This window comes from Neolamprologus multifasciatus, chromosome 12, assembly GCF_963576455.1.
Source record: "Neolamprologus multifasciatus chromosome 12, fNeoMul1.2, whole genome shotgun sequence".
Lineage (NCBI taxonomy): Eukaryota > Metazoa > Chordata > Actinopteri > Cichliformes > Cichlidae > Neolamprologus > Neolamprologus multifasciatus.
In genome coordinates, this window is record NC_140450.1 from 27,759,185 (window position 1) to 27,769,639 (window position 10,455).

At 41.2% G+C, this 10,455-nt stretch overlaps 1 long non-coding RNA gene across 1 annotated transcript in view; it reads left to right on the forward strand.

Moving 5' to 3' along the window:
* The first annotated feature begins 4,838 nt into the window (after nt 1-4,838).
* The window catches only part of LOC146507181 (uncharacterized), a 224,311-nt gene continuing 218,694 nt past the window's right edge, over nt 4,839-10,455 (forward strand). Inside the window, exon 1 of the long non-coding RNA XR_014877242.1 lies at nt 4,839-6,897. This is a non-coding gene — a long non-coding RNA (uncharacterized LOC146507181). The remainder of the gene's footprint in view (nt 6,898-10,455) is intronic.

A 10,455-nucleotide genomic window follows, 5' to 3' on the forward strand; every position in this document is an offset into this window, starting at 1 on the left:
TTTATAAATTCTGACTGTAAACATCTTTTAACAGCTTTGATATTGTTTGACACTCGATATCAGGTTTAATTTAAAGGTTTCTGTGTCCCAATGAGCCATTTACACTGACCAGTGTCAGTTTAACTGTAACACATTCATTATTTAGTTCCAACATTTCTAAGAGAAATAACTGAATGTAAAAAATGGCAGCACTCAGGCCAGGTTTAATTGATAGAGATATGTGCATGCATTATGAAACTTATGTATCCCAGATAATTGTTACTAGTCATGGCAGACCCACCCCTTCCTCCCAAGTTAACTACAACCCAAAAGAACTAGTGGGGCTATTTACACACTCACAACCAGTGTGGGGTAAAAAGAGCCACCAAAAACCTGTCAGCCTGCACAGATACAGATGTGCTAAAAGCTATAAGAGTTAGAAACTCTGCTTATGGAGAAACTTTCTAAGCCTAACAGGGGAAGGTACTCCTGCCCAAATAACCCCACATACAGCCCAGCCATAAAGAGAACCAAGTCATTTAGTTAAAGACAGCATCGGACCAAATGCATGTAACCAGCCTGCACCTACCTGACATTTCTTACTCCTGAATTAAATGAATGAATGAATGAAAGTTAAATGACTACAAACCTAAAGCCACTAGTTCCCACACTGGAGTTCCCTGACACTGCGTTAACTGTACTGTACTGAGCTTGTATCAACAGTTGTAACAGGCTAAGCTACCTGAGAGACTGCATTAAACGATTGTTTCTTTCTTAATGGTTTCAGCTCATATGTTCTTTTTCCTTTCAGTAGATCAAAGCAGCTTGTGCTCTTTCTGCTCCCATTTTGATGGCAAGAAGAAGAAGAAGAAAAAGAAGGCTTCACAAAGGCGTTCATGGTTTCAGTGGACAGTCATCGTCACACACTGCATGTGGTTTTAAAAGCAACATGTCTGTTCACCACAACAATCGAGATGTGTAATATCAGTGCATCTACGGTTTGTGCTTGAACATCAGTTCTGTTTTCTACTTTGACCACTTAGACCAAAAAAGTGTTGTTTTCAGATTCTTTCTTTTAAATCTATAAAGCACCTGCTCATTTTTTATTACAATTACTTTCACATAAATGTTAGTGTTTCCTTTATGATCTTTTAATGCTTACACTGCACTGTACACGTCTACATTAGAGACATTTCTGTTACCTATGTATGAGACTGGGCTGCTTGACTACAATTTGGAAATGGATGCAATATCACACGGTCCGTGCTATTGTTTGTTTTTTAATATGATTCATTTCAATTATATAAAACTTTATTGATCCTGAAGGTTGACCCTGAGGAAAATTTGGGTTAAGGCCAACACAGGATGTGTCTGACTAAGCAAAATCTGACCCCTTTTCTACCTGTCTCTGCTGTTTCAACTGTAATTGTCAGGATATTCCAGCTCTCATAGGGCAAAGGAATGACTCAGACTTGTCAAATGTTCTTTGACTTGATACACAATTTGAAGTTCATAATTTTCTTACAAATAAAACTATAATGACAAACATGAACAGCTGTGCTTATTTCTGAAACATGAATTTTTTTTGAATGTGTTCACATTTAGACAGTGTACATTTGTATGCTGAAACTGTAATGGTGAACCTGAGGTGATGGTCAACACAAGACAAATATATAGAAATATAAAACAATATTGAAGTGATGTCTTTACCCTCTGCAGCGTGTGGACACTGTGCACACAATCACCTTATTCACTGCAGTAAAGATGCACCGCTAGCTCACGTGACTGACTGTCTCCATGGTTACATCGTATATTATTAGCTATGTAAACAGCTAGCCTAGCTCAACAGACCACAATGCCCTGGACTGTCACTACTATTACATGCTGTGAACATAAGCAGCTTTGATCACAGTTTATGTTGTAAGAGAAGGAATATTAAAAAAAAGATCAACATTGTGATATTAATTCTTCCAAACTGACCAGAAACATGCTTGTCATACTCTCACAGCAAAGGATCAGACTCACTGTGCATGACGGCTCAGGCCAATGATGTCTGTTAAATTGTCAGTTGTTTAGTATACTTCTGTACAGTTATATTATATTAATATTAATTATACTGAAATAGAGACAGTGATGTCTCGATTTCAGTATAATTAATATACAGAAAACAAGTCAGAAATCCAAATCTTTAGTCAAAAATAGGCGGCGGTACAAACAGGAAGACAAGCAGTCCATTAAACAGTCTACAAACATACAGAGAATTCAAACAGCAGTAAAAAAACAACAACTGGACACCGAAAAACTTAAAGACTTAAACTTAACTTTTTCAGACTGACCCGATGAAGCCGCGCAAAAGCTAGCAAGCCCGCCTACTGTCCCGCTATTTTCCCACTGATGTACAAATACCTTTCCGCTAACAAGATAATGCGTTTATTCAGAGGACATCTGCAGGAGAAAGTGGAATAGCCTCAGGGACACTTATAATAAGGAGAAGAAGACAGAGAAGGAGAAGAGGAGTGGGTCTGCAGCAGGATCGGGGAGAAGGTGGAAATTCTTCGCGGTCATGGGGTTTCTGGACCCCTTCCTCACCCCGCGGGAGACAAGTGGTAATATGGTGCGGACCGTGGAGAACTTCTCCCCCGAGGACCAGGGACAGCCCGAAGAGGCGGGAGTGTCAGTCAGAAGGTATGTTTACATTGAGTTAATGTAGGCAGTTAATTTATGCGTGTTGTCATACAGGAATATATTTTGTTTATTAATAAACAGTATACAGTAGTCCCGCTGTTCATCCGTCACTGCCTCGCCTTTTCGCTGATTTTTTTTTATTGCACCGTACAGCTTTCAACGATGCGCATTGCATTCTGCAGCCCAAATGACAAATCTCCCCTCCATGTCGTGTCTCCTGCGCTTGCCAAACTTATCATGTTTGGTTTTGATAACCATCACGTCCAATAGAAAAAAACAGCACAAAAACACTCATAACTATGACCCTCATTGGAAATAGACACCTGCACCGGGAGCAAAAAAGGAGCACAAAAGTGGCGCCGCAGACGGAGAAAAAGCGCGGCATACTTTTACATTTTAAAATCGACAAAGGTTTGCACTTTGAGAATCAACTTGTGAGAACTGTGACTACTGTTCATGTGCTGCAATAAATGAGAGACCACTGTATATAATAATAAGTATATATAAGTATATAATAATATAATATTCTCTATGACTATTGTCTTCAACCTGTTAACATTTAATATTGTCTTGACAGAGTCAAGCAATCATGCAGCAGAGTCCTCCCCTGTCTCTTCTCCTGGCTACCCAGTCCCTGGTCCCTCAGCTCCTGCTGCTGCACCCACAGGTATGAACATCAAGCACTGATAGCTTTTTACTTGCGTGAATTCCCTTGTGATCACCTTTACTAAATATCTACAACCACTCTGTTTATATCCTGTTTTTTTTTTCAATTTTGAAAATGAAAATCTAGTAGCAGCCTTCTCATTTCTTTGTGTTGTTTTGTGCTGTGTTTTACAGGCCCACAGAGGAGGACAGCTCGAAGGCGGGCGAGGGACGGGTCCCAGGACGGTCCATCGGCGGTGGAGCTGGCCATCCTGGAGTCCCTAAAGAGGCCACGCCCGTCTCCAACAGAACATTTCCTCCTCAGCCTTGTTCCTGTTCTGGAGAGCATGCCGCCTCAGACACGAGAATTCGCGAAATTTCAAATTTATAAATTAGCTTTTGAAAACAGCACAGCTGTGTTAAATTTGGAAACATTGGACCCTAGTGATCAATAGTTTTCTGATGAGGCAGCAGGCTCCCCAGGGCAGAAACAATGTTCTTATTTTTCTCCTCCTTCTCCCTGAGGCTCTTCCACTCCAAGCTGGGTCCTTTTTATTCCTCTCTCTCTGTAAATAGTTAAATTTAATATATTTACGTTTAATGTTTTTGTTACTGAATTTATATATTTCTTCAAATAAACATTTATTGGAATGACTCTGTTCTACTACACAGCAAATATTGGCACCCGACTTCACACAAGTGGAATTTATTTCATATTATACTAATGACAAAACATACTAATACAGTGGGATGCAAAATTGTGAAAAGTAATTATTTTCCTGTACAAATCATTGGTTGTCACAATAAAAATTGTCAGTTAAATATATCATAGGAGACACACACACAGTGATATTTGAGAAGTGAAATGCAGTTCACTGGATTTACAGAAAGTGTGCAATAACTGTTTAAACTAAATCAAGCAGGTGCATAAATTGGCAACACAAAAAAAGAGAAATGAAATAAATATTTAGTGTATATCAATGTGTGTGTCTCCTATATGATATATGTAAGTGACATTTTTCATTGTAACAGCGATTCATACAGGAAAATAATGACTATTAATAAGGTTGCCCAAACTTTTGCACCACACTGTATATAGGAACATAGTGAAGACAAGTTACTTAAGAGAGTAAAAAGAGGTTAGTTTATTTTGGAGTAGAGCTCCATTTATTAAGAAAAATTTAAAAAGACAGGAACACTCTTTAGAGGTTTGTGGGTGGCTCTTAAAAGAGCCGTTGTGGGGAAGTCACTCGGACTTCAAACAGGCTACTCCTTTGGTTGCCAAGACACAGCTCCCTCCGCCGAGAAGTGAGCCATGAATTTGTCCCTCCCCAGGACAGCCTCTCTGGAGGAGTTGTTTGCTGGCAAGGAACCTGGACAAAATTGTTTAAAATGAGTATTATGTGTACTGCAGTTACAAAATACATTATTGAAATTCCAAAATTCCAAATTACAAAACATAAATCTTACATAAAACATTTTGTAATTATAAGGATAATTACATGATATATATTAGATATATATCTGCGGTGATTATATACAAATATTCAACTATCCCAGAATTAAACCAGGTCTAAATAAAAAGGAGTGAGTATCACTACAAAGGTTAACTCAGTGGTCCTAATGCTACAGTTTGATATCAGCAAACACCGAGCGGATACATTGATATGACACCACAGCCATGCTATCAATGCAAACACTGATAACAGCATAAATCGAATTAAATCGGGACTTGATGAGACCTTCTGAGTATCACTAGAAATATTATAAACAGTCGTCTGCGTACCACAGTTTGCTATCAGTAAACACCGAGAGCATTCACTGTCGGCATAGCACATCCATGTTATTTTTGTTCCCGTCCATCGCGTTCGGTGTGAACACACCGTTAAGCCCCAAGGGGGTTTCTGAGCTTCCTGCTCGAAAATGTAATGCCCAAATTTAATTGATTATTTCTCTGCAATTACAAACTCTGTCCTTACAATCTTGGTATCAAAATAAAGCTAACACTTGGGAACTTTCATCAGAGGTGTAAATATTGAATCAGATATTACTGTGTCAAAGTTACTGAGACTGGAACACAGAAAAAGTAAGTAGCTTTTATCCTCGCCTAATTTTTTAAAAAAGATTTTTAGCATATAACCCTTTGAAAAATATGCCTCAGATCCCATTTGGTTCCAGAAATCCAGTAACCAACATATAAACATCATCTGTGCAAAGATTTATGTTTCTAAAGTGAAACAGTGAAAAATTACAGCGCTGTCAATACAGGAATATCCAGACATTGTACAAAAATGTCCAATTTTGGCACACAATTGGACACCATGCCAGTTGATTTTTTTAGGTATTAAAGACCAGAAATTAATAAATTTTATTAACAGGCCTAAACATGCTTTTTTTAAATATATATTTTTGAAGACTTAACCACACATTTACATGGCAACGGCCCTTTTCTGCAGCGCCTATAGAGCGTTTGATTGGCCTCTGGCCCTTTAAACTGCGAGGGGCTGTAACTTTGGTTTCTTTTGGTCAATTTGCGTGATTGACACCTCTTTTTAATGTTTGAGCCAATAGATTCACAGTGACGACACTGACGTCAACCAATCAGACATCGTGATGCCAAAAACCACGTGGGCCCAAATTTACTGCATGTTGCGTCTGTTCAGTCACGTGTCTGTAGGTGGGTCTAAAATGGAGGTTGTTGACGGAAAACTGCTCTGATGCGGGCTAGGTAGGCATGGCAACTACTGTTAATCACGTGGCTACCGGCTACCAGCGAAAATAAGGAGGAAATCAGGACGGTAAGCCAATTTCTGTCTTAGTGCATTTGCGCTGCTGTGTGTTTTTGTGGTCTTCTTTTGTGGCTCATTCAGTGAATTTTGGTCTGATCGTGGTGAAACTTGGTGTGTGGAGTCAGTGATAGCTCTGGGAGCTAACCAGCCCATCTTTAGCCGGTTACACGAAGTCTGAAGAATTTCTGGTTCGGTTTTGTTTGTTTAGCGGACTTCTGCGCATTTATGTAACTGCTCGTTTAATCACGGCTTGTTTTCGGTGTGTTTGGTGGTTGTAGAAATGGTTTATATGAGGTGATCTCCTCCTTTTTGCCCCTGTACCAGGGCGTGGGGCTTAAGTGGTTAAACATATCAGGTCCCCATAAGGAGAATCATGTGCTAACGGCTGTCTAAATGACTCGGGTAAAGTTTGTAGCATGCCTGTTTGTTGTTTTTGTCTGCTTCCACTTGTCTTTGCACTAGGATGATGTCGGAGTAAATGTGCAGTCATATTTGTTGTGTTCCCACTAGTGCTGTCAGCATTAATCTGAAATGACGTTAATGCCACAACACGGCAAATCTCGGTTAACGAGCTACCGCAGATCGCCCTGTGCTTGGGGCTGGACGGCCAACACGTTAACGAGCTAACCTACTAACACACTAGTTCCCACCAATTTAATTGAGCATTGCGTGGCACATCCAACATACTGTTTTACTTTTGTCCATGACACGCTTACCTTCAGGGTCATACTTCACATGAAAACCAAAATAGTTCCAAACGCCACATCTGAATGAGGGTGGGGGAGGTTCAATTTGCCATGTTGCAAGGAGCTTAACTTCTGTCTCGCTAGCTTGCCCTGCGCTCAGTGAAACTGCGTTCGACTACTCCGCCTAGGCTGCACTGTCAAGCGCAGATCCACTGAGCGCTCAACACAGACAGCATCGTCAGAAGGAAAGTTGATCAAATAAATTAAAAATTTTGTATTGTTCGATACAGGGCAACTGTGGCTACAACTGTAGCTTGCCTCAACCAGTGTGTGAATGCGAAAGTGAATGAATAGTGGCATTGTAAAGCGCTTTGGGGCGACCGTGGCTCAGGGGGTTGGGAAGCGTATTTGTAACCGGAAGGTCGCCGGTTCGATCCCCGGCTCTGTCCTGGTCGTTGTGTCCGTGGGCAAGACACTTCACCCTACCGCCTACTGGTGTTGGCCAGAGGGGCCGATGGCGCGATATGGCAGCCTCGCCTCTGTCAGTCTGCCCCAGGGCAGCTGTGGCTACAACTGTAGCTGCCTCCACCAGTGTGTGAATGCGAGAGTGAATGAATAGTGGCATTGTAAAGCGCTTTGGGTGCCTTGAAAAGCGCTATATAAATCCAATCCATTATTATTATTATTATTATAATGATCTCACTGAGGGGGTTCAGGCCTATGCAGAACAGCAGTGGGGACAGAGCATCTCCTTGGTAGAACCCCCACTTGATGATGACTTGTGCTATGGGCTTGGAGTTGGCCTCTAGTCTTGTACGCCACATCCCCAATGAGTTCCTGATGAAGGCTCTTAGGGTCCTGTTGATCTTGTACAATTCTAGGCATTCTAGTATCCAGCTGTCAGGCAGTGAGTCATAGGCCTTCTTGTAATCAATCCAGGCAGTGTACAGGTTGGTCAGCCTGGTCTTGCAGTCTCGGCTGACTGTTCTGTCTACCTGTAGCTGGTGTTTTGCGCCTCTGGTATTCTTGCCCATCCCTTTCTGTGCCCCGCTCATGTATTGACCCATGTGCCTGTTCATCTTAGCTGATATGATGCCTGACAGGAGCTTCCATGTAGTACTGAGGCAGGTTATTGGTTGGTAGTTGGATGGGACCGGTCCCTTCTTGGGGTCCTTGGGGATCAGGACCGTCCGACCTTCGGGTAGCCATTCCGGGTGTCTCTCGTCAACTAGCAGCTGGTTCATTTGTGCTGCCAGATGCTTGTGGAGTGCAGTCAGCTTCTTCAGACAGTAGGCGTGAACCACGGGGCGATCCGCAGTAGCTCATTAACGGAGATTTGCCGTGTTGTGGCGTTAACATCATTTCAACAAGATTAACGATGACAGCAATAGTGCGAACACAACGAATATGACTGCACATTTACGCCGACATCATCCTAGTGCAAAGACAAGTGGAAGCAGACAAAAACAACAAGCACGCATGCTACAAACTTTACCCGAGTCATTTAGACAGCCGTTAGCACATGATTCTCCTTATGGGGACCTGATATGTTTAATATGCTGCTGAGAATATAGCCCAGAAGAAGCGTATATTATAGCTTTTATTTTGGAAAGAGCCATTTCTCTGTAATAAACTCTCTTTTCCAATGATGAGTGATTTCTCGATCAGATAGATTTATTTTTTTATTACTTTGTTGTTTCAGCAACATTAAATTTAAAAACTGTACTTTTGAGTTAAAATATATATTTATAATTTTAATAAATGACAAATTAAAAAGGCATGAACATTTTTTTTTGTATCGAAAAAAATCGAACTGTGACACCAAAGTATCGAACCTAACCGTGAATTTTGTGTATCGGTGCACCCCTAATATATATATATATATATATATATATATATATATATATATATATCAATCATAATAATCTGACAATACATATAATATTGGCCATATTATATTTACATTACAACAGTGAGATGATTTTAGTCTCATGAACAACATTAGCTAATTGTTATTTACTAACTAATTTTGAAATGACTGTTCAGTACAGAAACGAAGCCCAACAATCATGTTTTACAGTCCTGTGGTCTCAGCCTCAGATACTCAACTAATCAAAGTGATGTCATGACAAAAATGATTGACCAACAAAACATTTGTTCTCCTTCATTTCTGTCAAACAATGCTGTATGTAACGTTTCTCGCGGTTAGTATCATGGTTGCTAGGCAACCTGAACAGCGCAACGAAGGCTAGACCGTCCCATTTCACAAGCCTCTCACTTCCGCACTTCTCGTACCGTGCGTACTACGCACCGTGCGTACTACGCACCGTACGTAGTACGCACCGTACGTAGTGCGTAGTGTGCGTACTTCAAGCATGCGGTCTCTTAATTGGGACACAGCCCTTGTCTCATGTCAGTGTATTCAGTTTTACCTGCCCCTGTCTCGTTAGCCTTAATCGCTCTGTGTGTGTTTGTGTATAGTGGGTGTCGGTTTGCGTTCCTTGTCGGCTCGTCTGTCTAACTCCATGTAACTCAGTGTGTTCTGCGTCTCTCTGTGTTCTCTGTTTTCCTCCCCATGTTCTTCCCAGCTCGTTGTGGGTTCTGGTCAGTTCTTCCCAGTTTAGGTCTCAGTTAGCTCTCCACCCTTCTTTGCCTGTTTTTGTCACTGCCACTTTTGTAAATAAACATCACTCACATCCTCAGTCTACTGCCTGCATCTTGGGTCCTTTTCCTTCAACACCACAAGGCTCGCCCCGGCAGCCGTGACAAACCCGGTCTCTGTCCGTCTCAAGTTGCCCCGAAATATGCGGATCCATAACGTGTTCCATGTGTCTCAGGAGTCCCATGCCTGTTCAGTCCTTTGTGCCCTCCTTCCAGGCCCCCATCATCACCTGGGCGGGTGGTGGGGGTATCTCATCCATGAGATAATAAAGGTTTATTCTATTCTACATTTTAGATCAGATGAAAACTTTTGTTGTAAGGTTCAGATAATTATTTCTTAAAGACTAGGCATTTTAAATGAGAATAAGAAAGAAAAGTATTTCTTTGTGCCCCTCTTTCCCTGTTAATGCCCTAGCTGGCAACTTGGCAGAACTTTGCTAGACCCGACCCTGCACAGTTACCAGCTGTTTTTTTGTGAGCTCTCCCAGTTGCAGCTGTGTTAGTTTATTAGTCAGGTGTTTATTGGTCTCTTCCTCTCGTTGTTTCTCTTTTCTGTGATACTTCACATGATGGCATATGCACCACAAACAGTGGCCAGCCCATCTTACTCAGGCCCACCACTTGCTCTAGTTTTTGCTGCACTGGAGCAGGCAACTAGGGCTGGGTATCATCACTGATTTCTAGAATCGATTCAATTCCGATTCACAAGGTCCAGAATCGATTCGATCCACGATTCGATTTAATTCGATTCGATTCGATTCACTTCGATTTGAATATGGGAAATTTTGACAGTCAGAAATATTATAATTCAGATTAGTACATTTACATATTTTTGTATCTATAAAAAGGAAGCTGACACACGCAAGACTTTATCAAAGGTGTGAGCGTCACAGCAGAGGCCTTTGTGTCAAAGTAGCTGAAGATAAAACACAGAAACACATGAAGGTGATTTTTCCTGGCCTGGGATTCTATAAAAATATTCTGCAGTACATCAAAAACGAAAGAAAACC